The sequence below is a fragment of the Sus scrofa genome, chromosome 8 (assembly GCF_054392235.1).
Source record: "Sus scrofa isolate SSC_HxYL_T2T_F1_AM1 chromosome 8, Sscrofa_HxYL_maternal_Yorkshire_Landrace_v2.0, whole genome shotgun sequence".
NCBI lineage: Eukaryota > Metazoa > Chordata > Mammalia > Artiodactyla > Suidae > Sus > Sus scrofa.
Genome location: NC_139390.1, coordinates 139,622,052 through 139,647,230, shown reverse-complemented (window position 1 = coordinate 139,647,230; position 25,179 = coordinate 139,622,052). Strand labels below are relative to the sequence as shown.

Below are 25,179 nucleotides of genomic sequence, written 5' to 3'. Positions count from 1 at the left end.
ACTAAGGACACAGTAAAATAAGGGCCATCTTTGATACCTGGCTGGGCGCTCAGTACCAAATTCTGATGTGGCTTGTGCCCTAATGAGCTGGGCAGACTTCACTCAAGGTTTGCAGACTTCACTCAAGGTTTGCGGACACAGCCTTGTTCTTTAACCCGACCCCAGACAGAAAGCAGTCCCAACGGCCTGTGTTGTTATTTTTATGACCTGCTTACTTGGGTATTATAACAGTCTCAGTTTTACTAATGGGAAAAGGAAGAGAGCCCCAGAACAGAATGATTCGGTACCTCATTTGGGGGAGAGCTTCATGCACAGCTGCCTTTAGAAGGTGAGAGCCTCTCGCTGAAATGGGGAAATCCACAGGTCTGGTAGGCTGTTCTGGGCACAAGAGAGTGAAAAGATCAAAAGAGGCTTTCTCCTCTAAAGCCTAGAGAAGAATTCGAATCTTTGGAAAAGAGCCCTGGAATCTACATTCTAACAAATTCCTCAAGTGAGCCATCTGTACACCAAAGGGAAAGAATATTTACTAAAAAGTCTACCCCCTACTATGGCTCTTCTAGAAAAAACCGAAGTGCAGCCATGTATAACTAATACACACTGATTCACATTTCTAAAAAAATGAAAGCTATCTCTAAGAGCAAAGCAACAAGTCACTAAGAACGAATTCCTGGAATTCACTAGTGGTCTAGTGATTAAGGATTCAGTGTGATTCAATCCTTGGCCCAGGAACTTCCAAAAAAAAAAAAAAAAAAAAAAAGAAAGAAAGAAAAAAGACAAAGCAGAACTAATTATTTTCACATATTGTTGATATATTTATTTTTATTTTATTTGCTTCAGGCAACTTAGACCTTCACTAGATTTGAGTGTCATCCTTGTGGTCAGAGAAGAAACCTTGCAGTTAAGTTCCTCACACTTATTCCACAGCTTATTCTTTTTTGTAACCAGCCTGTTATTGTTCGTTTAGTTGTTCTTACTTCAGTCTTATTACTCAATCTTCCAACTTAGATCACATCTATTGTTTTAGAATAAGAATATGTAATTGCACCAATATTTGAAAGAACATATCAACATATATTTTGATAAATGATTTATTTGTTAAAATGAATCAGTAGCCTTCTAAATTGACTAGATTAAAAAAGCTACCAAGATAGGTTGGATATGTAAAGTTCAGTGTAACTATTAGATTTTCAAGCCTATAGTTTTTATAATCACAGGTTATATTTGATTTTACTGGGTTTTTTTTATTTTTGTAGTTGTACAATGATCATCACAATCCAATTTTACAGGATTTCCATCCCACAACCCAAGCACATCCCCCCACCCCTAAACTGTCTCCTCCGGAAACCATGAGTTTTTCAAAGTCTGTGAGTCAGTATCTGTTCTGCAAAGAAGTTCAATCTGTCCTTTTCCACATGTCAGTGAAAGCATTTGATGTTGGTGTCTCATTGTATGGCTGACTTCACTTAGCATGATAATTTCTAGGTCCATCAGTGTTGCTACAAATGGTGGTATTTTGTTCCTTTTAATGGCTGAGTAATATTCCATTGTGTACCACATCTTCTTGATCATTGTGTACCACATCTTCTTGATCCACTCCTCTGTCAATGGACATTCAGGTTGTTTCCATGTCTTGGCTATTGAAAATAGTGCTGCAATGAACACTGGAGAACATGTGTCTTTTCGAGTCCTGGTTTTCTCTGGATAAATGCCCAGGAGTGGGATTGCTGGATCAAATGGTAGTTCTATTTTTCGTTTTCTGGGGCATCTCCATACTGTTTTCCACAGTGATTGCACCCATTTACAATCCCACCAACAGTGTCATAGGGTTCCTTTTTCTCCACCCCCTCTCCAGCACCTCTTATTTGTAGACTTTTGGATGATGGCCATTCTTGCTGGTGTAAGGTGGTACCTCATGGTGGTTTTGATTTGCATTTCTCTAATAACGAGTGATGTTGAACATCTTTTCATGTGTTTTTTGGCCATCTGTATGTCTTTGGAGAATTGTCTGTTTAGATCTTCTGCCCATTTTTTGATGGGGTTGTTTGTTTGTTTGTTTTTTGGTATTGAGCTGCAGAAGGTGTTTATAAATTTTGGAGATTAATCCCTTGTCAGTTGAATCACTTGCAAAGATTTTCTCCCATTCTGTGGGTTGTCTTTTCGTTTTGTTTAGTGTTTCCTTTGCTGTGCAGAAACTTTTAAGTTTAATTAGGTCCCATTTGTTTATTTTTGTTTTTACTGTCATTACTGTAAGAGGTGGATCTGAGAAGATGTTGCTGTCATTTATGTCAGAGAGTTTTGGCCTATATTTTCCTCTAAGAATTTTATGGTATCTGGTCTTAAATCTAGGTCTTTAATCCATTTTGAGTTTATTTTTGTGTATGATGTTAGGGAGTGTTCTAATTTCATTCTTTTCCATGTGGCTGTCCAGTTTTCCCAGCACCACTTATTGAAGGGGCTATCTTTTCTCTATTGTATATTCTTGCCTCCTTTGTCATAGATGAGTTGGCTGTAGGTGTGTGGGTTTAATTCTGGGGTTTCTATCCTGTTCCACTGATCTACACATCTGTCTTTGTGCCAGTACCATATGGTTTTGATGATTGTTGCTTTGTAGTATAGTCTGAAGTCTGGGAGCCTGATTCCTCCAACTCCATTTTTTTTACTGTTAATGAAGTGCTCTGCTGTAGCATCATTGAGAAGATAGCAGATACTATCGTTAACATGTTCTCTCATAGCTTTACATGGGAGAGAAACACCTGGAAGACTAGAAATCCTTTTTCACTCTTTCACTCCTTCTTTTCCTCCTATTTATGGTGATGACTCAAGGCTACATATCTGAAGCCACGAAAATTTCCGGAGGAGTCTCGAGGGGTCCAGTTGAAGAAGAGTCCCCACCCAGCCTGCACCCTTGACCAGGCCCAGGGCTGGCCCTTTCATTTACTGCACTTGCTGCTATGACTGTTTCCCACCATCACCTCTTAAAGGAGGATCCCATTCAGTGACAAGGGGACAGTCTGAAATAAGACAGAGACACATGTGGATAGAAATTGATCTAGGTCTGGTCTGTGATGTTCAATATGACAGCTATAGCTCTTGAGCATGTATAAAGGGGCTAGTACAACTGAGGGGCTGAGTTTTAATTTGTTTTTGGTTGTATTTAATTTTTATTAACATTTAAATTAAAAACACATATTTTTGAATCCTTTAAACTTTAAGTATTTTTTGGAATAACTTGGTTCTGGGAATCTATTTTTTTAAACTGTGAGTTTTATGAAACCTAATACCAATCAAGCATTTCCAATAGTCATTTAGCTTCCATATTGAGATTGCTATAAGTATGAAATACACAATGGATTTCATTTTTTAATCATTTATATATATATATTTTTTATACTGTACAAAGACCTAGTAAAAATAATATACAATATATTTTATGTTGTATAAAATATAGTATTTTAAATGTTGTTTCAATGTTGAAATGATACATTTTTGGAAATATTGGGTTAAATACATTATCAGAATTCATTTTACCTGCTTCTTTTTACTTGTCTAATGTAGACAGTAGAAAATTTTATATGTAACTTCCATTACATTTCTGCTAGACAACACTAATCAGATGTTTATGACAGCCCAAGTATCCGTAGTATTGGATACTGAGAACTTCAGCATTCCATCGCTTTTAGTTCAATCCCATGTCTCCAATAAGGATATATATATGTGTGTGTGTGTGTGTGTGTGTGTGTATGTATATATATATATGTGTATATATATGTGTGTGTGTGCGTGTGTGTGTATATATATACACATATATGTAACTGGGTGATGAGAATAAATACATCTATGACCTCAGAAAATAATTCAACTACTCTATGACTAAGAATACAGATTATTGACCAAATGGAATTAATGCCAATCAATACGTAGGTATCAACTCATTAAAGCAACTGGGAATATTTAGAGTGAAGACTGAATACATGTTTACCAAAATCTTCTTCTTACTCCAGATTTCTTTCCCACAACTTTTAAAGAAATTTATCTTGGTCAAAATTAGCTCAGCAAAATATATTATTCCAATTATATTACGGAATGCTCAAATCAAGCAATAAATATTCATGAATCATCAGCTCAGGTGTAGAATGCTCATGCCTCAGGGCAAAATATAAAATCTCATAAGAATTTGTCCTTGCTCCTGTGGAACTTAGAAATCTGGTAAACTGGAGTTCCCGTCGTGGCGCAGTGGTTCACGAATCCGACTAGGAACCATGAGGTTGCAGGTTCGATCCCTGGCCTTGCTCAGTGGTTAAGGATCTGGCGTTGCTGTGAGCTGTGGTGTAGGTCACAGACGCGGCTCGGATCCTGAGTTGCTGTGGTTCTGATCCTGAGTTGCTGTGGTTCTGGCGTAGGCCGGCGGCTACAGCTCCGATTCAACCCCTAGCCTGGGAACCTCCATATTTTGCAAGAGCGGCACTAGAAAAGGCAAAAAGACAAAAAGAAAAAAAAAAAAGAAATCTGGTAAACTAAGGAAGAACCGTATTTAAGAAATTGGTAATGTAAATTGTCCTGTGTCATAAAGGACTAAATTTGGTACATTCTAATCATTTCAGAGTTTAGAGGCAAACCAAACAAATGTGAACTGAGGTTGTGCAAAACTATGCAGTGAAGAAAAGTGAGACTTGAGCTTGGATGGTCTGGTTTGCGTGGCCTGGGGGAGGAAGCTCCCAGGGATTTATACATCGGTACACTGGGCCTTCTTTTGGGTTATTGATCACTTTTCTATAACCGTTGAGTTGCCTTTTTGCCTACTAAGATGTGAACTCCTTGAGGACAGCAATACTGTGTGTTTTACCTCCCCATTAGTATTTGTGAGTGATGGCAATATCTGAACGAATACATGAGAGCATTTTCATCCGGAGAAAGAGAATAACCAAAGAAACAGACCTCAGGGGAGCACTGCAAGATCTGAGTAGCAACAGACCTTTGAAAGGTCCATCTTCTGATCTAAAGAAGTACAAATGGAGCTCCCAGCTGCTTCCCAGGGTGGGTGGAGATGTTCGCGTATTAAAAGAAAGGACTTGATAAGCCATAGTGCACGATGCACATCCAAGATTTTACTATCACTCAGCTCGAGACAGGTTCTTACTCATCTCTGAACTTAACTGCATAGAAGTAGATATCCAATGAATAGTTGTTTCATAAAATGAATCAAAGAATGAATGGAAAGTCTCTCTTCCCTTGCCACTTTCTATATTTCTATTTCCCAGCTGCCTGAACATGCAGATAACTATTCTACTTAGGAAAGAGTCCAAAGTCTGATTAAAATTTGAGGAGAAGCTTTAAGTCTTTGCTGAGGAAGAAAATTGATGTGTGTAAGTCTGTGACTGTTGTAATAGTTTCACGTCTCTTTTGCCTTATTTTTTTGCTATTCTTAAGTAATTGGCATTGATTTAGGTTTTTGACCTTTTCAGATAATATGGGCTCAGGGTTGAGTTTTTCCACTGCGTAGAAGGCCTGTCTCAATTAAAATATGTCTGCACGTTGTTCACGCGGGTCCTCTTCTGTAAAGCACTTGGGGAAGACACGACAAAGATTTTCTGGAATCCTGATCCAAATATACCCAAAGGAAATCATTTGAGGGCGACGAGGACTGGATTGCCAAGGACGATAGTGCATTTAAAATGCGAACTTCATAGCAGGATTGAGAACTATGTCTAGATACTCATGTTGCAACAGAAGAAAGGGTGGGGGAAAAACTGTAATTGTAATGTATACATGTAAGGATAACCTGACCCCCTTGCTGTACAGTGGGAAAATAAAAATAAATAAGAAAAAATAAATGCAAACTTCAAAGAGGGATACAGTCTTCAGAGAAAGAAATGCAGAATCGAGTGGTGTATTTTGAAGGTTACGGGAGACATCTTCCATCCATTTATTTATTTATTTAGTCTTTTGCCTTTTTCTAGGGCCGCTTCCCGCGGCCTATGGAGGTTCCCAGGCTAGGGGTCCACCCACCCCTCCTTTCTCCGCCGGCTCCTTCCTAGGCTCCCATATCTGCCTCCTGTCGCATCTTCAGGCTCATTTCTCTCCCTCTGCTCAGCGAGCCTTGCTTTCCCCCTTCTGTGTCGTGTACATGGTGGGTCATCTTCACCCTGTCCTTTCTCTGTCTCCTTTCAGGCTCTAGTCTCTACCCACCATTTCTCTCTTTCTCGAGGAGAATCCATGTCTTCTCTCCAGAACAGTGTTGGCTGTGTGGAATCTGTGTACTGTATGAACGTGTCCTGTTTGCCCGACCTAAGGTAACTCTCTTTCATCTAGGTGAGTTCTTAGAGTGTGGTAGTTTAAATAAAAGTCTAACCACCACCCACAAAATACAAAGAATTCTTTTATGAAGATGAAAATTGCTTCAGGATAGATGCTGGCCATTCCAGTACTTTAAAAGGGTAGAGTGAAAGTAAGCTGTAAAATATTCTCAAATAACTACAAAAAATTGTGTTTACTGCAGCTGAGATAGAACATAGAAATTCCGATTAGAAGATGTGTCTTGTGTGCATTTTCATGTAATTAGAATTTAAAGAATTGAAACGTGATGGCTATTTTACATGTAACACAAGGTTTATTTGATCACCCTGGAAAGACTTCAAGCTGATCTGGTAATAAAATACGGCATTCGGAAGGCTTTAGAGTTACAACTACACACTCAAAATATATATGATAATAGATAGTTTGTTCGTTTTTTTAGGTCTGCTATAACAAAGTAGCACAAACTGGGTAGTTTAAAACAATAGAAACTTATTTTTTCATAATTCTGGTGGCTAGAAGACTACAGCCAAGGTATGACCAGGGCGCCGCTCCTTCTGACACTTGTAGCGGAATCCTCATCTGCCTCTTCCTAGCTTCTGGTGGTTGCCTGCAGTCTTTGGCATTCCTGGTTTGCGTCACTCCCGTCCTAGCCTTCATCCTCACTTGTGTTCTCCCTGTGTCTTCCTGTATTTATGGCCGTCTTCTTAAGACACCAGGCATGTTGGATTAGGGACCACAGGACTGCCGTATGACATCAGCATAATGGGCTATAGCTGTATTTCCAAATAAATCATGTTCTGAGGTCATAGGGGTGAGAACTTCAATATGTCTTTTTTGGGGGGAACCCAATTCAATTCCTTTCAGGAGGTCTGGGTTGCAGTCTCCTTCTTCCACTAATGAACTAATTTGGGAAATTACTTCGCCTCACTGAGCCTCAGCTGTAACATGTGGACACTTAATTGTTCCTGCCTCAGAGTGCGGTCCATATTAAATGAGGTAATGCCAAGCAAAATGTCTGGCATGCAACAAGTAAATATTAGCCATTATTGTAGTTGTTACTGAGATTGTTATTTTTATTACTGTTGGAGTTGTTAGGAAATCCAAGCATTGTACCTGGCCCATTGTATTTGCACATTGAATCTTACATTGCAGTCAGCCGGAGCCATTATCCTTAGTGCGCTGTGGGTGATGTAAATGCCGACAGAGAATACTCAGTCTCGTATTTTGCAGAATGTTTGCCAGCTAGAGGCTAAGGTATCAATTCACCATGTTTTTGGGGGTTATTTAGAAATTTAGCGGATCCCTAGAATAACTTAGCTCTGTGGGGCATTGTTGATGACTTGAATTTCATTTAAGAGCCTCAGTTCTGGTCATATTTCTCTATAACTTGTCACAATTTTTTTTTTTGCTTTGATTTTTAAGAAAAAGCTGATTTGATTTACATGTAACAAATGCAAAACTGAGACTGTTATGTTTGTATGATATATCATGATGATGAGCCTTTCTTTGATTTCAGAAGAAACAGAGGCTAAAAGAGGTTAAATTACACGCATTGTTCCAAAGAGGTTCAAGTGAATTAAAGGATAATTAAAATTAGTACTCCATTGGTTGCTGGCTCCCCAGAGGACCAAGTACCCAAAAAGGATTTGAGCATGTGGACCTTCTCAGCATATGCTTGGCTGTGGGATCGTTTTCCTGCCCCTTAGTTTCCCTTGAATTTGTCTGGGCTTTGCGTGGACTGTGGACATTTCTTCAGCATCACTCCTTCTGCTTCACACAGAAGCCATGGGTACTTCACTTGCTCACAAGGGCATCTCAGGCAAGAGGGGATTCCACAGGCAATTTGCCATCTAACGCCAAGTGAGGGTTGGGAAAGGAGTTTATTTGGTACTGTCCGAGCAGTCGCCAGACCTCTGGTGGACACCTGGGGTGAAGAGGAAGCATGGGACTTCTTGAGCGCCATCAGCCACTGGAGGAAGCATGAATCTTTTCCCTCTTGCCACCACATTCAACACATGGGGATTCCTACTTTAGCATTCATTTTGGCATCTAGGACTGCTGATACACCTTGTCTGTCTACTAACTATAATTTTTATCCCATGTACAAAGACAGTGGGAAATTGTAGCACATTCCCATAGCACACCCCAATTAAGAAAAAACATTTTTTTGTTGTTCAATTTTTTTTTTCTTTTTATAGCTGCACCTGAGGTATATGGAAGTTTCCAGGCTAAGGGTTGAATTGGAGCTGCAATGCTGGATACTTTATCCACTGAACAAGGCCAGGGATCGAACCCACATCTTCACAGAGACAATGTCAGGTTCTCAGTCAGCTAAACCACAACAGAACTCCTTTTGTTCGAGTTTTAATTCTCCTGTTCAGCTGCTTACACACTCCCTGTTTGGAATTACTTCTTTTTTGTTTTTTAAGGTTTCTTGTGTGTGTGTATGTGTGTGTGTGTGTGTTTAATAACTTGATCAGACATGTATATCCAATCTCTTAATCATGAGCTTTTGTCTACTAAAGACAGAACACCAGTGTGAAATAGTTTTAACACAGAGGGATTTATTGGCTCCTATAAGCCACTATAGGGAGGGTGGGTGTGCAGCTTGCTGTGGGGCTGACTAGAACTGGCATCGACTCCTGCCAGGATTCTCTCCATTCATCTTTTTTTTCTCTCTGCGTGATGGCTTTTTTCTCTGAGGCTCTATTCTCCATGAGCAAGGGCACCTTCTGAAGACCTCGTGCAAATTCCTACAGCCTGATAATAAGAAAAGAAACAAGCTCCCTTCTCCTAAGGCACGTTGCCTCGATCATTCTCCTCAATAGGCTCTGATCAGCTCAGCTCAGTAGAATCTGTTTGTACCTTTTAGCCAGTGGGGTGGGACCACTGTATGATGCCAGAGCTGCATGTCTAAGGGGGGATTCCTCAAAGGAACAGGTGATATTTGGGTGCTAAAATAATAAATACGCGATGTATCTGACACTGTGAAATCTTTTCTTGTCTGTTGTTTCTTTGTTTTTCTTTCTCTTGGTGATGGAGTCTCCTCTCCACTCTTCAGACTGATTCTGGTTTGTCTGTGAAGTTGGCCTTTGCCTTAGAAGTTTGCTCTAAGTCACAGCTGCAGTGCCTTCACTTGCTCTTCCTGGAGAACTGTTGTGCCAGGCTCCCAATGTATGTATGTTGCCTTTACCTTTAACTTGTTCTCTTATAAATGATGTGCATCCTTTTTTCTGTCTCTGGAAATTAGCTCTTCACCAGTCTTATTGAAAGTCTTTGCAAAATGGTTTATTTTAACATAATTTTTCAAAATTTTGTTCTATGATGACACAGATTCCTCCCTTTGGCATAATTCTGCATGCATAGTGTGTAACTTTTCCTTTTCTTGTGTTAGTTCCTTAGCACATTGCTCACCTTTTGCACGTTCAGTAACTAACTGTATCCCCAACAGTTCTGCTGTAGATAATCCATTTATTTCTTAATGAGTTTAGGAATGAGATAGCTCCTTGGATTGCCTTTCGTAGCAATGCACTAAATATCATCTATAATTTTATCTGTGGTTTTGCTTATGCAAAGTGTTAGTCACAAGTGACATTTAGAGTTACTACATAAAGAGATTTATATTGTCTAAAATTCTTATGTCAGTAATACTTTATTAAATATTTATAAGTATGAAAATGCAAGATAAATTATAGAGTTAGATGGGTAACAAAGGTACTATAGTATTCTTTTTATATTCATAGAGGCTAATTTATAGAGGATTACTCCAGTAGACTATTCTGCAGATACTTATTCAAATCCCTAGACGCTCTCATTTTTTCTAAGTTATTTAATATCTTCTGTCTCTGCTGGGAAGAGCAGACTCATTCAGGTGCCTTGACCTTTTATTCCTCTTTCAAATACCTTCTCATCTCCTTTTCCACAGGAGGATTTACCCAGGCACAAAACCATTTGCAGGCAGCTGCAGGACAAATTGCCATTTAGAGATGGGTCTAAGAAAAAAAAGGGAGCCCACAAATCGGCAACATTGGAGATGAAAATGCATTAAAACTATGGAAACAAAAGAGATTTTAAAGTTCATGGGGAAATAGTATGACCATATAGTAGCAATAAACTTAATATTTTAGATGAAATGGATAATTTTATAGCAAAATATAAATTATTAACCTAGCAGAGGAAGAATAAATATCATGAATAACAGCAACCATAAAGAAATCAAATTAATGGTAAACTATCTCGCCTTCCCCATCTCCAAATGACATCAAACCCAGGTATTTATAGGCATAGTTTAAAAAACAGCAACAACAACACTGCAAAAAACAGAAAATCGCAAACTAGATCAGAGACGTAATATAGGATATTCAACCAAACAACTTAGAAAAATTATAGTATATTGTCACTTATGAATAAAAAAGCAAAAACTTCAGCCTAATACTAACACAATGTTTTCAGCATGTATAAAAAACGACATGACAGCCAAGAAATGATTATCCAGAAATGCAGGGATAGTTCAATAATCAGACATATATAAAATTTAGAAGAAAAACCTCATATAGTTCTCTCAATAGATGGAGAAAAAAAAACATTCATTAAAATTCAGCACTCAGTGGTGATGTAAACTCTTAGAAAATTAAGAACAGAGAACATTTTCCGTTATTTTGAAAAGAGATATCTATCAGAAACCTTCTTCAAATTTTATAGTTATTTAGAAAACTGTAAACATTCCTGTTGACGTTGGCAACAGGATAAGAATTCTGGTGATTATCTCCATTATTCAAGATTGTGCTAAACGTCCTAGCCAACTTTAAAAGGCAGGAAAAAGAGGAGGTTCGAGAACTGAAAAGAAAAATAAAATGTTACCAATAATGAAACTAACTAAATAGAAAATCCAAGAGAGGCTTCATATATATAATTAGAATAATTAAGAAAGGAGTTTGGCATGCTCATTAGATTCAAGATTAATATACATAAAATAGTAGCATTGCTGGAAATCAGCAATTAGCCAGCTATCAAATGTCAGAGAAGAGATATATGCCATTTATGGTAAGCAAAATAATGACCCCCCTCAAATTATATTCACCCCAAAACCTGTGAGTATGTTAGGTTAGTTGGCAAAGTGGAATTAAATCTGCAGATGGAATTGGGTTGAGATAAAGAATTATCCTAGATTATCTAGATGCTTTCGGTGTCCTCGTAGGAGTCCTTCAAATGTGGAAAAGGGAGGGAGAAAAGCTAGTGCCAGAGTGACTGATGTGAGACAGACTAATGCCATTGCTGGCTTCAGGATGGAAGGAGCCATGAGCCACAGAGTGCAGGCTGGAAAAGGCAAGAAAGTGGATTCTTCCCTAGAGCCTCTCATGGCTTCTATTCTTCTGCTGCAGAGCCCGGAAGAAGCTTCCCTGCTCTCTTTCCATCTTTGTCTCCCATGTATAAGAGCCCAAAGGGCTCAGACTTTCTAGTCATTTTCCTTCTTGGGCTCCTGGGACTCAGAGAGCAGGTTTACACATGGAGCTCACTCAGGTCTCAGAGGAAGAGGCCACATCAGGATTTGTTCCCAGAGCAGCCACTTGCAGACCCAGGAAGGGTCGAGTCAGGAGTAGCAGAAAGTGTCAGCAGTGGAGGGAAAGACACCACGTTTATTCCCAACTTTTCTGAAAGCCCTGGATTATGCTCGTCCAAAGTTCTCGTCCAGTGACCTGTGGACCACAAACTCACATTGGCTCAACCGGCTTAACTGGATGGTGTGTCTTTGCATTAATAAAATATGTGTAAATTATTTGAAATGTGCGCATAAAAGTGATACCATCTGTTTTGGTTTGGGTGCTTCCAAGGGCAGACCCTGAAACAGGGATCGCCTTAAAGGAAAGGCCATCTAAGGAAGCGCGTGGAAGGAGCGGAGGAGCCAGAGAAAAGTGGGGGAAAGCAAAGTCGGCGTAGGTGTCGTGGAGTAGGGACAGCTCTGGGCAGCTGCGACCCAATCCTGGGGAGCATCCTGTGAGAGACCATGCAAAGTGTTTTCAGAATTAACTCATCTAGGAAGCCAGAGCTGGGGCTTTGTACTTCAGAACTTTCAGCCTGGCCTGTGGGCGTAAGCTAAGCGTGCTCCTGTGGTCTGAGAACTCTTCCAAGTGGAAGGATGCATTTTTTTAAAAAATTGGATTTAATTTTATTTTCCAAGTGGTAAATCCTTTAATACTTTAAAAGGCAAAACTATGTTAAAAATGATAGACTAAGATTTTTATCTGTCCATCTATCTAGACTAAGGTTTTTATCTATCATCTATCTATCATCTATCTATCTATCTATCTATCTATCTATCTATCTATCTATCTATCTATCTATCTATCTATCTATCATCTATCTATCTCTCTCTCTCTCTATCTAATCTATCTATCTATCTACCTATCTATCTATCTACATTTTTATTCTTCCTTTTTTGTTGCACAAAAGGTAAGGTGTATGGTTTATACACCGTTTGTACTTTTTTCAAATTAGAAATGTATTCTGTAAATAATCAGTCCATTAGAGGTTTCCAGAACTCTCTCTCTCTCTTTTTTTTTAAATAGCTTCATATGATTTCATTGTGTTGTAGTATCAGTTTTTCAACAGCATTTAGGCCATTTCCATATTTTTTCTTACAAAATTGTCATTCAAAATTATTATGATTATTACTCTTTCTCAGTAAACATGAGCATATGTTTCATAATTTTAGAGGTGAATCTTTAAGGTAAAATTCAAGAAGTGATACTGCTTGATCAAAGGGCAAATGAATACAGTTCTTTAAAGATGTTCTTTTGCTTATGCATAAGGTTATACAGTGTTGCACTCCTACACTGTAGGTAACAGTGTCTGTTTCTGCTTGAAATTACCAACAGAGTGTGCTGTCAAACATTAACATTTTGGTCTATCTAATATGCATAATTACAATTTGAATTTCTCTTATCTGGAGACTTCCATCTTTCCTTATTTTTGTGAGCCAGGAAATCTGTGTATTACTTTTGGATAAATTTCATATTTTTGTATATAACTATTTTTTTCTATGGGAATTTTGGTTTTTTTTTTCACGCCTTAATTTCTAAGAGCTGTTACACATTAAAGCGATAAATGAAGGATTTAGTCTTTGTGATACATACTGGAAATATGTTCTCTGCCAAATGTCTTTTGACTTTGCTTTTTTTAAAGTCGGGTGGAAGGTTTTTTCCCCTTTAATTTTATATTATTTAACTTGTCAAGTGCTAATTAGATCTAGGATTTAAATAATGGGCTTTCTTTGTACCTATGTCTTCTTCTAGTACTTGTATGATTTTGATTTTTTTGTTGTATTTTGTTTCTTTTGTTTTGACATTTAGATATCTAACTCACTTGGAGTTTATTCTGGTATTTGGTGTAGGGCAGAGTCCACCTTTATATTTCTCAAAGTGGTTGTCTAGTTTCTCCAACTCCAGTTTGAAAAAAGTCCATTCTTTTCTCCAGTGATTTGAGAGACATTTCCATGGTACTTGGGTCCATGTCTGAATTTTCTCTTCTGTTAGTTAGTCTCTGTGTATATGCATGAGCCAGTACTTCACTGTTTTAAATATAGGAGCTTCACAGTATATTTCAGCCTGTATATTTAACAGGTTTAGCTCTGCCACCACATAACTGTATTTGAGTTAAAAAAACATTATTTCCTTCACCTATTCCTTATTTTTGGATGACTAGGACTTTTCTTTCAGCTTTAACAATAAATATCTTTATCATGTTATCTTTGTCCATATAGCTTTTTCAAATATTATTGTATCCATTTTTATGAATCTTTGTGCAGATTGCCGAATTGCTTTCCAAAATATAATAACCATTACACGATTGTCATGAAATTAAAAATTTTCTTGATTAAAAAATTTAAAGCCATCAATTATAGCTAAAAGGCTATTTACATTTCTTAGATTGTTAAAAAGGTTAAACATTTTCTCATATGTTCATCCACTAGTTATCCTTTCTCTTTTATGACTTGCTTTTCATCTTGCATTCATTTCAATGTTTTCTTATTGATTTATGTGAAACTTGCATATAAAGATATTAATTCTTCATCATTCATGATAACTGCAGTGCTTGCCCAGTTTATTAAATTTTTAAATGTTATTTGTATTTTATCAGACTGGTATTTTAAACTTTAGTTTGAAAAATTGTGACTCTTTGCTTGTATTATTTCATCAGTCTTTTTAAAAATCATTTCTTATTCATAGAACCATGTGTTCAAAATTCTAAGTGAATACTTATCCAAAAAATAAGAAAAATTTTAACTTGCCTAGTGATTTTCTTCCCTAGACTAATGTAGGTTTGAAGCAGTAAATTAAAAGGCAGAAGCATTATTTAACGCAGGAACTCTGAAAGCTTTAAGAAGTGATATCTGATGAAAGGACAAAAAGCTTTTTTTTTTTTTTTTTTTTGTCTTTTTAGGGCTGCACCCACGGCATATGGAGATTCCCAGGTTAGGGGTCCAATTGGAGCTGTAGCCACTGGCCTAAACCATAGCCACAGCAACGCCTGTTCCGAGCTGCGTCTGCAACCCACACCGCAGCTCATGACAACGCCAGATCCTTAACCCACTGAGTAAGGCCAGGGATTGAACCCGCAACCTCATGGTTCCTAGTCAGATTCATTTCTGCTGTACCATGAGGGGAACTCCCAAAAGCCTTTCTAAAAATATCACCTAGAAATCTTCAAAATTATAGCAATCTAAGTTCATTGAATGTAAAGAGAATTTAAAGTGTCCTAAACTGATGTTCATAAAGTGATGCAGAGTTCTGAAAATATTAAGTGGTGTTCAGGATATCATAGGGAAAAAACAAGAAAATATATGTTTTTAGAGATATTTATAATTCAAGTAATATTTTTAAAAGGAAAGTTGGCTTTGAAGAATACATTGTCCCAGCGGCACCAGTTAGATGACATTTTATACAAATTATTAGTCACATGTTTTATATGGTTTCTTAGACACTAAAAACCTTGGGAATAATATCCTTGATTTATTTGTCAATCCACTTTAATGTCACATCTTAATAGGTACTGAATGCCTATTTCATGATACCTGCACAGTGTTATTTAATGCCTAGACTTGGCTCATTTTGTCAAGTATATCAGAAAAGTAATCATTTTAAATTATTCATTGTTATTAACGAGAGGCTGGGGTGGGCGAAATGGTTTACAACTTTGTTGGAGGAATGGGACATACACCTGAAACAGAACCTTGTTCAAGTTATAACTTAAAGTCCATCATTTTAGTTGTCTTTCTTAGAGCAACTGAGTCAGCCCAGAGGCCTTTCCAAAGCAGCAGTTAGATTCTTCTAGGCTCTGAATGTATTTGTCTTGGGAGGAATACCATTCTTGTCGCTGACTCTAGGCTCAAGGCACTGTATAGTCATGTTAGATGGTCTTTCATCCTTGCCTCCACTGAGCTCTTTATTGGGACTGGCAATCTCTTGTTGATTGTCAGAAATGAAGAAATGAAAGAATGTTCTTTGTCTTCAGAGCTCTCCCCCCACTCCCCACCCCAGTCTGTGGTTTGCTGTCAAATGTTCTCCTACATCATTTTCCACATTCCATCTTGAAAAAAAAAAGTCTTTGTGGAGATGAGGTTTTTTTTAAGTCAGTTTTATACCTTTTATATCCATTTAACTATTGTCTCTCACCCCAGCTCTTTTTTAAAAACTTTGATGAGATATAACATCAATATTTTATGAGGGTTTAAAAACTTGCTTACCTAGTAAGATGAAGCCGTTGTACACTCTTTAGACTCGATGAATTACTGCTTCAAACAAATCTTTGGCCTTTTTCTTACCATAAGCCAGCCAAACAAGACACATTGTGTGTTAAAAAGAGGCTTAATGTCCACTTTCAATGTAGGGAAACATAAAAGACTTATGCGGTTTTGTGATGCAGAGGGTGAAAAGGTTGTCAAGGACTTTTCAAATGATTCATGAGTCTGAGTGCCCAGGTGATGGAGGAACGATGGGATGAATCACTAGAGGCACAGGGGGGTTCCTTAGCTTACAATACCTCTTTCTCCGGGGATAGAGCAAATGTCAAAACTGCGCTACATTAGCCAACTCTTTTGATTTCATTTACTAGAGGATGCCCCTTATCAAAGAGGATGAAGATTCCTCCGAGGATGGCAGCTCTGTTGCACAGCCTCAGGCATGCTTAACGTAGTGCCAAGAACACAGCAATAAACGTTTCCAAATACAGGCAAGCACAAAGGGGAAGGACACGTCCTATTTTCTACATCCCATCTTCTCGTTTAGGCTAACACACCCTCTGTCTTTTCTCTTGGTACTTAATTCATCTAGGCCACCGTTATTCACACAGTGCCCAGTGCTCCCAGGGTGGAGTCCGAGGATAATCAGTCGAACAGGTAAAATGCTTGGTGCAGGAAATGCTGAGGAAGCAGGCAGATTATCACTGATTGGATCTGGATGGGCAAATATGGGGAAAAGAGAGTATTAGGCAAGGTTAATGATTTGATCAATAAAGTTGGCAAGAATGGGCGTTCTGAGACAACCCTGGGGTAGATGCCATTTACTCCAGTAGAGAGTATGTTGGAGGAAGATTTGAAGGCCGACAAGTTGACGAAGAACAACTACGCCAAGTTACAATTTCTGTATCATGTGGTTATAGCCTGCCTGCTTCAATGGTCTTTTCCCCGAACCCTTTAGCCATGGCCTCAGTGCATTGACTCTCGCAACGACACTCCTAAGCAACAGTGCTATGATTCCATTTTCTCGGCTTATGCTCTGCCCATCCATTCCTCTGACACTGCTCAGACAAAGCGTTGGGCTCTGCGCAGTGACTGAGTGCAGTGTCAGGTGATGGAGGGCAAGGTGCTGCCAGAGGGTCTTAAGAACAATTTGACTTTTTTTTTTTTTTTCTGTTTTTGTCTTTTTAGGGCCACACCCGCAGCCTATGGAGGTTCCCAGGCTAGGCGTCTAATTGGAGCTGTAGCCGCCGGCCTACACCACAGCCACAGCAATGCCAGATCCAAGCCGCATCTGCAACCTACACCACAGCTCACAGCAACGCCAGATCCTTAACCCACTGAGCGAGGCCGGGGATCGAACCCACATCCTCATGGATGCTAGTCGGGTTGGTTAGCTGCTGAGCCGTGACGGGAACTCCAAGAACAATTTGAAATGGTAACACGTGTGTTATGTACGATGCTCCCCCTGTCCTGTCCTCACTGACACGCACGCTCTAACCTCCTCCTCTTCTCATTCCCAAGGCCGCCCAGGCAGCCCTCTGACTGGGAGCTTCACCACGACACCTCACCGTTCTGTCCACATCATCCTCTTCTTTTTGACACTTCCAACCTCTGGGTCACTCCTTTCCCTTTTTTTTTCCTTTCTTTTTTCATTTTATAGCTGCACCTGAGGTACTTGGACGTTCCCAGGTTAGGGGTTGAATCGAAGCTGCACCTAAAGCCTATACCACAGCCGTGGCAACACCGGATCAGAGCCTCACCTGTGGCCTGTACTTCAGCTTGTGACGGTGCTGGATCCTTAACCCACCAAGCAAGGCCGGGGATCAAACCCGCATCCTCATGGGGAGTCTGTTGGGTCCTTAACCCGCTGAGCCACTGTGGGAACTCCGCCCCTCTTAGCATCTCTACCTGCTGCCCATCCTAATGGACTATCTCTTCACTTAGTAAAACTGCATTTGATGTTCATTTTATGCGATTTTCCACTGTTTAAAATGCTCTGAGGATCGTAGTTCATATTTTTCATGAGTCTCATGAGAAACTCCGTGCCAGCTCACTTAGGAGGCCGGTGTGGTTATCATTTCTTGGTGAGAATCAAAGGCTGTAACCAACGTTAATGGCAAGCTGCTGTGTTAAGGAAAGGGTTTGTATCCGTATGTCAGTAAAGAAGCTAAAGCTTTCAAGTCATTAAACTCTCATTCTTTAAATCATTGAAATGTTTGATGCCTGTTTGGTAGAATTTTCTGAGACATTTAAGGAAAACAAAACAATATGTATCTTTATGCATAATGTTGCTGGTTTTCAACTCCGTTTGTGTTTGGTTTTAAGAAAAAAATATTCACGGGAATTGTTTTGACAGTAATTCAATTAAAATTTCATAAAATGAAGAGAACAATGCTAGAGCATCTGTTTTGTTAGTACCTGAGTATAGGCTAAGCCTGGAAAAGAAAATTAAGGTGCTTAATAGAACTTTGATTTGTTCAAGAGCATTGTAAAAATTAATACACTTTAAATGACATTAATAAAATAGGCATACATTTATTTTATTTATTTATTTTTCCTGGTTTTATTTATTTCTTTATTTTTGGCTGTACCCATGGCATGTGGAAGTTCCCGGGCCGAGGATTAAACCCACGCCACAGCAGCGACCAGAGCCACTGCAGTGATAACTCTGGATTCTTAACCCATTGTGCCCCAAGGGAACTCTGTTGCTTTATTTTATTTTGTTATTATTATTATTTTTATTGTTATTTCCCCAATACAACTGTTTTTTTTTTTTTTGGAGAGTATGTTTTGGAAACAGCAAGTGAGGTATTTGCTCCTGTGGTGTTTCATTAGCTGAGTTTATCTCTTGGATCAAAATAACAAAAACAAAACAAAACACTGACATGTGTGGTTGACCTATACTAAATTTATGCCTATTTTCCACATAGGTCAACCACATATGTCAGCGTTTTGTTTTGTTTTGGTTATTTTGATTCAAGTGATAAACTCAGCTAATGAAACACCACAAGAGCAAATACCTCACTTGCTGTTTCCACAGTGTACTCTTCACGATACTGTAGAGTTGTAAGTATTGGTGTGGCATTAATAGTAGTAACAGGAGTAGTAGCAGCAGCAGAACTGGAGGCGGTGGTGATGACAGTTACAGGCAATGTGTTGTTACTCCTTACATGGCGCTTTGTCCCCCCTTCGCTCCTCACTCACCGTTTATTTGCGTGCTTGTTTGATCAAGGTCTGTTGTGGGTACTTTATAAGGATTATTTATAAACATCAAAACAACTTAACGAGGTAGACAGTGTCATCCCAATTTTGGGAGAAGTGGAGACTGCAGCTCAAAGAGCTTAAGTAATATACCAAAGGTCTTCCAATGCATAGCTTGGGAGAGTCCGGATTTGAATTCGGATCCCTGGCTCCAAAGCTTTGGTCTCTTTTAGTACATTGTGTTGCCATGTGATACCATTGTTTCAGTTTATCCACATGATACAAAGTAAGGGACTTGTACAGTCGCCTCTTTTTTCTTCATCCTTTGTAGCCAGCTTAGAGGTATGTGCAACCGTAGTCTCTCACTTTGTCTTGACTTGCCTTTTCCCCTGCTTATTCAAATAATTGGCTGCTGTTGTATCTTTCTCTTTGACATGTGTATGTAAATAGCCGGCTAGTCACATGACGACATGCCAGATGGGCTGGTCATTTGGCCCTTTGGCACTGCCACACGTCCAGGTGGCTCTGCCAGTCTTTAACGTGGTGGAATGGTATCTGATGTATTCCGATAATGTGAGCTATTCAGTACTGAGAACAAAGGCCCACACATCAATGGAGACCACATTCTTTTCTCAGACAGCGAGGAAGGCCCCTACTATTTAAGGATGCCTATTAGGTGTCTAACACTTTCCCATGTGTCATCTAATTTCATCGTTAACTCTAGGATGAAAATAATGTATTAAGTCACATTTTCTCTTCAGGAGAGCCAGAGTCCTGTACGTGTCTCCTAGATTTCCCATCTCAAAAAGTAACTTACAATTATAGCTTGCAAACTTATATTCCCCAGAGCATCTCCTCATGACTGTCCATTGCCATGGTCTTAAAAAAGCTAAACTAATTACAGACATGGCTTAAGCAAAGGCCAGTTGGAGTAGCAGCTCTCGAGGAGATAGGCACAAGCACCTCTTAAATATAAATGATTGTTATTTGTGCCAGTGACAGCCTCATGAACATGAGTGAGATGTTTCCCAGTGACACTAAACTTCATTTATTCCTTTCTTTCCTTAATTCATAATGCAGTTATGGCCAAGATTGCTAGTGGAGTCATTAGTTGGCCAGTGGCTGTTACATGAGGTATAGAGGGTCTTTCCGGATCATGTGCCCTCTTGGAATTCAGGGATCTGTGCTTCACGCTGATTATGTTACTGCTGGGTGCTTGGATTCTCAGGAAATCCCTTTGGGGGTACACTGAGCTTGTGTATGTGACGTCCCTCTCCTTACAGTGCAATGCAGTAATAAAGTGAAGCTTGAGGATAAAGAATGGTATCTCAAAGACCCGCTATCCTGACCGTTGTCATAGTAGGATTCTAATTCAGAACTTATGTGAGGACTGTGAGTGAACACAGCTGCCAGGATTTGCCTCTGAAATCCTGACATTTTCTTTTCTTTTTTGCCTTTTTTTAGGGCCGCACTCGCAGCATATGGAGGTTCCCAGGCTAGGGGGCAAATTGGAGCCAGAGCTGCCAGCCTACACCACAGCCACAGCAAGGCGGGATCCAAGCCGAGTCTGTGACCCACACCACAGCTCATGGCAACACCGGATCCTTAACCCACTGAGCGAGGACAGGGATTGAACCCACATCCTCATGGATACTAGTCGTGTTTTTAACCACTGAGCCACAACGGGAACGCCAACGTTTTCAAACTAAACCAAAACCGAGTTCTTATTTCCTGTCTTTCCAGTCCAGCAGATTGGCTCCCTTTACCTTTCAGGATTCCAAGATGACTTTATAAAAACAAAATGCAAAACAACTCAGAAACGCTTTTCTCTTTACCTTAAGGGTAAATGGTGAGAAAATATAATCATTATCAAAATTTCAGACCTAGTCATAGATAATTGGGTAATTTGGAAGAATTCGAAAACATAAATTGAGAATGTTAGCTTAGGGGTTTTTAGCATGTTTAAATAAGGACCATGTTAAATTTCTAAGTAAAATTCTCACTCAGAATATGTAAATACAGTTAGCAACCATGTTCACTTAGCTTGAAAATAAATAAATGCCTTATCGATGAATTGGCCGGAGGAAGCTTATTTTTTCTCCTCTTTGGAGGGAAGCTTCTCATTAAAAAAATGAGGTAAAGTATTTAAAGAGTTTTATTCTATTGAATCTCTTACATCAGAATTATAATTTTATAGGAAGCAAGCATACTAATAAATGCATATTTGTGGACTCTAAACCTATACTCCTGACATGATTACACTGTGATGGGATAAATTCTTATACAGACTGGTCATTTTCATTACAGAGGTGGTGGTGAACAAACCATTTCTTTGTGCAAGCTTTACATCTGGGTATCTAGCTAGTCTTTTGGAGATTGGATAATTTAGAAGTTGCTACACAAAGGCTCATTTGAAAACAACAGTATTCTCTATATGTAGTACAGGTTTGCAAAGTGTGTTTCATGTATGTCAGAATTACTTGGAGAATTTTGCTAAAGTCCTGACACCCCGCTCCCCACCCCATTTTGGACCATTGGATTAGAATCTTAGCATGGGGTTACATTTTTACCAAATCCTTGGGTGATCTTAAGCATTTGATATTTAATAACTATATTTCTTGACATAACTATTATTTCTTGAGGCATGCACTTTTAACCGTATAGTAGATAAGATGTTGACGCACTCTATAGTATTTTAACTATTTAACGGATAGGAATTTAATTTAAAGTTTCTATCACAGAACTGTAGAGTTAATCATAACAGTAGCTACCTCGTATTGAACTTACGAACATACAATGCTGTTCCATGGCCATTCGAGATCTGCAGTTCTACAGCAGCCCCGCAGAGTGGATGCTATTATTCCCATTTGACATATGGGAGTCAGGTTCTTAGAGAGGTTAAGGAATAGGCCATGCTTACATTTAATCTAAGTGTGGCTCAGTCCAAAGCCTGTGCAGGAATCACCATGGTGGAGTGCTCATTTATGAACGTATAGCAATGCACAGGGCCACCGCTAGTTCATATGGCGCTTTTAAAAAAATTAGAGTACAGTTGATCAACAGTGTAATGTCAGTTTCTGCTGTACAGCATAGTGACCCAGTCACACACACACACACACACACACACACACGCACACACACACACACACACACACTCTCTTTTTCTCATACTATCTCCCTCATGTTCTACCCCAAGAGATTGGACGTAGTTCCCTGTGCTGTACAGTAGAGCCTCATTGCTTATACATCCTAAATCACTTTTATACGAAATAGAAAAAGGCTTTTCATCCTTCAGAACGATGCAGCTCATGCTACAGTGTGTGTGTCTAACATGAGGTGGATTTTGCCTCTTTCCTCTCTTTCCATCAGGCACCCTGAGCGCAATGAGCAGCCTGAATTACTGTAGATGGTGTCTAGACGATGCTTTTAGTGAGATGACTCTAAGGCTCCATACTTTAGACCTCGTATAAACACACACAAAAACATGCTCGCAGACTAAAAGCTATATGTGACAGGGATGAAGAGAGAAGAGAGCGAGGAGATAGCTTATTGATTGCCCCACACTGCTGATTTATTTTGATTGCCTCCAGGGTTCTTGTGAAATGGAGTGGCTTTACATTCCTGTGGGGTGACGGAGGCTGCCCACGTGAGAGCGTGACCTTTTAATTCCAGCCCAACGCAGTTTGACTTGGTTCCATTGACATCTGCCCTGTATCCACTGCTTTATTAATATCTGCATTACCACATCCTTGATACCAGACTGCAGTAATGTTCGTAAAATATTCAAGATCTAATTGGACTTTTTCCTATAGCTATGTTTTTGTTAATAGTGCCACATGCCCACATGTACTATTAGCATTAAAAAAATAGCTCATGCTTTTAGCTCTTGCTATACATTTGTGTCTTTTTCATACCCTTCTATCCCACCTTTTAGATAGCGTACTGTATTTGATTTAAGCTTTCTTTATTCTCTGTATGAGGACTCATCTCAGACAACCAGCAAGGGTTTTAACTTTTTCATTTTAAAAAAATCAGCTTAACACAATTCTGATGAATTTGTGAAAAGGAAAAAAGTCAGCATGGAAAGCCATTAACTTTTAGACAAAAACCATGGCTTAATCTTCAGGGCATACTGCTTTTTTAGTCAAGAATGTTCTATAACTAAACCATACTAATTATTGGGCACCTACTATGTGTCCTGTCCTGTCCTAGGTTCTTTGCATGTTTTGAGCTCATTAAATTGCATCACTGCACTCAGACTTTTGGAAATTGCTTTCCAGAAATAGGTGATATACTGTGGCTGCTTCAGAACAGACTTATCACAATTCCTGGCAAAAAGCACCCCAGCAAATATTTTACTATTGGGTGCACTGGCTCTGGGTGTCACCTATGCAAGGAGCCACAACCCAGGGTTCCCTGAACACTTAGTAGATCTTCTCTGTGTTTCTTAGGGAGTCACTTTTAGTTTTATTCTTTATATTAAAAACATAGAATTAGGTTTTTTGTAGGAACTTTCACTCCCCTGGTGCCTGCTTTCAGAGCTATAGGCTTTTAATCCCTTTGTTCCATTTCTTTCCTGTAAAATAGAGATTATGGACCCAGGGAATTCAGTTTGTTTTGATGAGCTTGTACTGATGAACAGTAACTTGACTGGACAAAGCATGAAACATGTGTTAAAGACTTTTTTTTCACACCTCATTCTAGCTTTCTTAAAATCAGATTACGAGAGAAAAAATAGTTGTCTTGGAAAACCTTCATTTTAAATTTAGATACCAACATGTGGGGGCTACCTTGAAGCTGCTGCTGAAGACTGCAGGGCATCTGCCTGTATGTATAGAGAAGCACAGCTCACAGACTCACTGTTCCTGATTGTTCCCATGTAACAAACTCACTTTTATCTGATCTTTTTCTTAGTATTCAACTGGGAATTGCTTTAGATAGCTATTGAAAGTTTGAATGCAAATACAACTTTAATTACTCCAATTGAATAACTGTCAGTAATAAATTTATGTCATTTATATAGACCATATCCACGAGGAACTGTATCCTCCCCTTATCTTTAAAGATAAATAGTTCTCAGCTTATTTATATTGGACGGATAATTATGGAACGATTCTATTATATTGTGCTAATATTTTACTTTTAGGATTGCTATCCATTATCTGTACATTTGTTATGTGATGTATTTCCTAGAAGTCCAAGCAGTAATTTTATTCCTGACTCTTATTTAAAGTTCACTCACTGCTCCATCTCTTGTGGGTCAGCAATATCCTGCACTTTTGATTCTCTTCGGAGTCCTGGGGTGGACTGATGAGGGCGCACAGGCACGCAGCGCCCGGGAGAAGAGTGCGATAGAATTGATAAGTTGCACCGTGCTAGGGAACGCTGAAGTGGGAAGAGTTTCAGGGATGTTGCTATCTTTTCTGAGGCTGTCTCTTGCTAATCATTCACTGCACTTTCGAATGCAAAGTCATTTTGCATTTCTTACATTCAGTCTAGCTCCAGCACGTTTTCACTGCCTCCTCTTAAACTTCACTTGTGACTTTTATTCAATTAGCAAACCCCCCTTTTGGGCACTCATCATGTGTCACATGTTACACCGGGGTACAGAGTATTATGATGAACAGGGCATATTTCCTATTTGGGAAGGGAGGAAATGTATGTTAGTAATAAAAAGATACAATTCAAAGTTTTTTTTTTTAAGTCAGAGTTGCAACATTTATTTCAGGTTCTCTCTTGTTTTTTTTTTTTGTTTGTTTGTTTCTTTTTTGCCGCATAGGTAGTCTGTGGGAATTCCTGGGCCAGGGATTGAACCTACGCTGCACAGCAGCAACCAGAGCCACATTAGTGAGAACGCAGGAGGCCCAGCCCGCTGGGCCATCGGAGAGCTCCTACACAATTAAAAGTTTTGAGCCATGTTTCCATAAAAGCATATGGATGTTCAGACA

General features: G+C 39.1%; 1 protein-coding gene across 32 annotated transcripts in view; it reads left to right on the top strand.

Moving 5' to 3' along the window:
- Nucleotides 1-25,179, top strand: part of ARHGAP24 (Rho GTPase activating protein 24) — an 826,886-nt gene that overhangs the window by 370,643 nt on the left and 431,064 nt on the right. For 2 of the 32 annotated variants that reach the window (XM_084973637.1, XM_084973623.1), the window contains one exon: nucleotides 6,169-6,290. The exons of 27 other annotated variants lie outside the window; for them this stretch is intronic. The gene's annotated coding sequence lies outside the window, so the exon portion shown is untranslated. Of the gene's footprint in view, nucleotides 1-6,168; nucleotides 6,310-8,007; nucleotides 9,469-25,179 lie in introns of those variants that run through there. 3 more of the 32 variants (XM_084973624.1, XM_084973617.1, XM_084973635.1) reach the window with 3 other exon arrangements.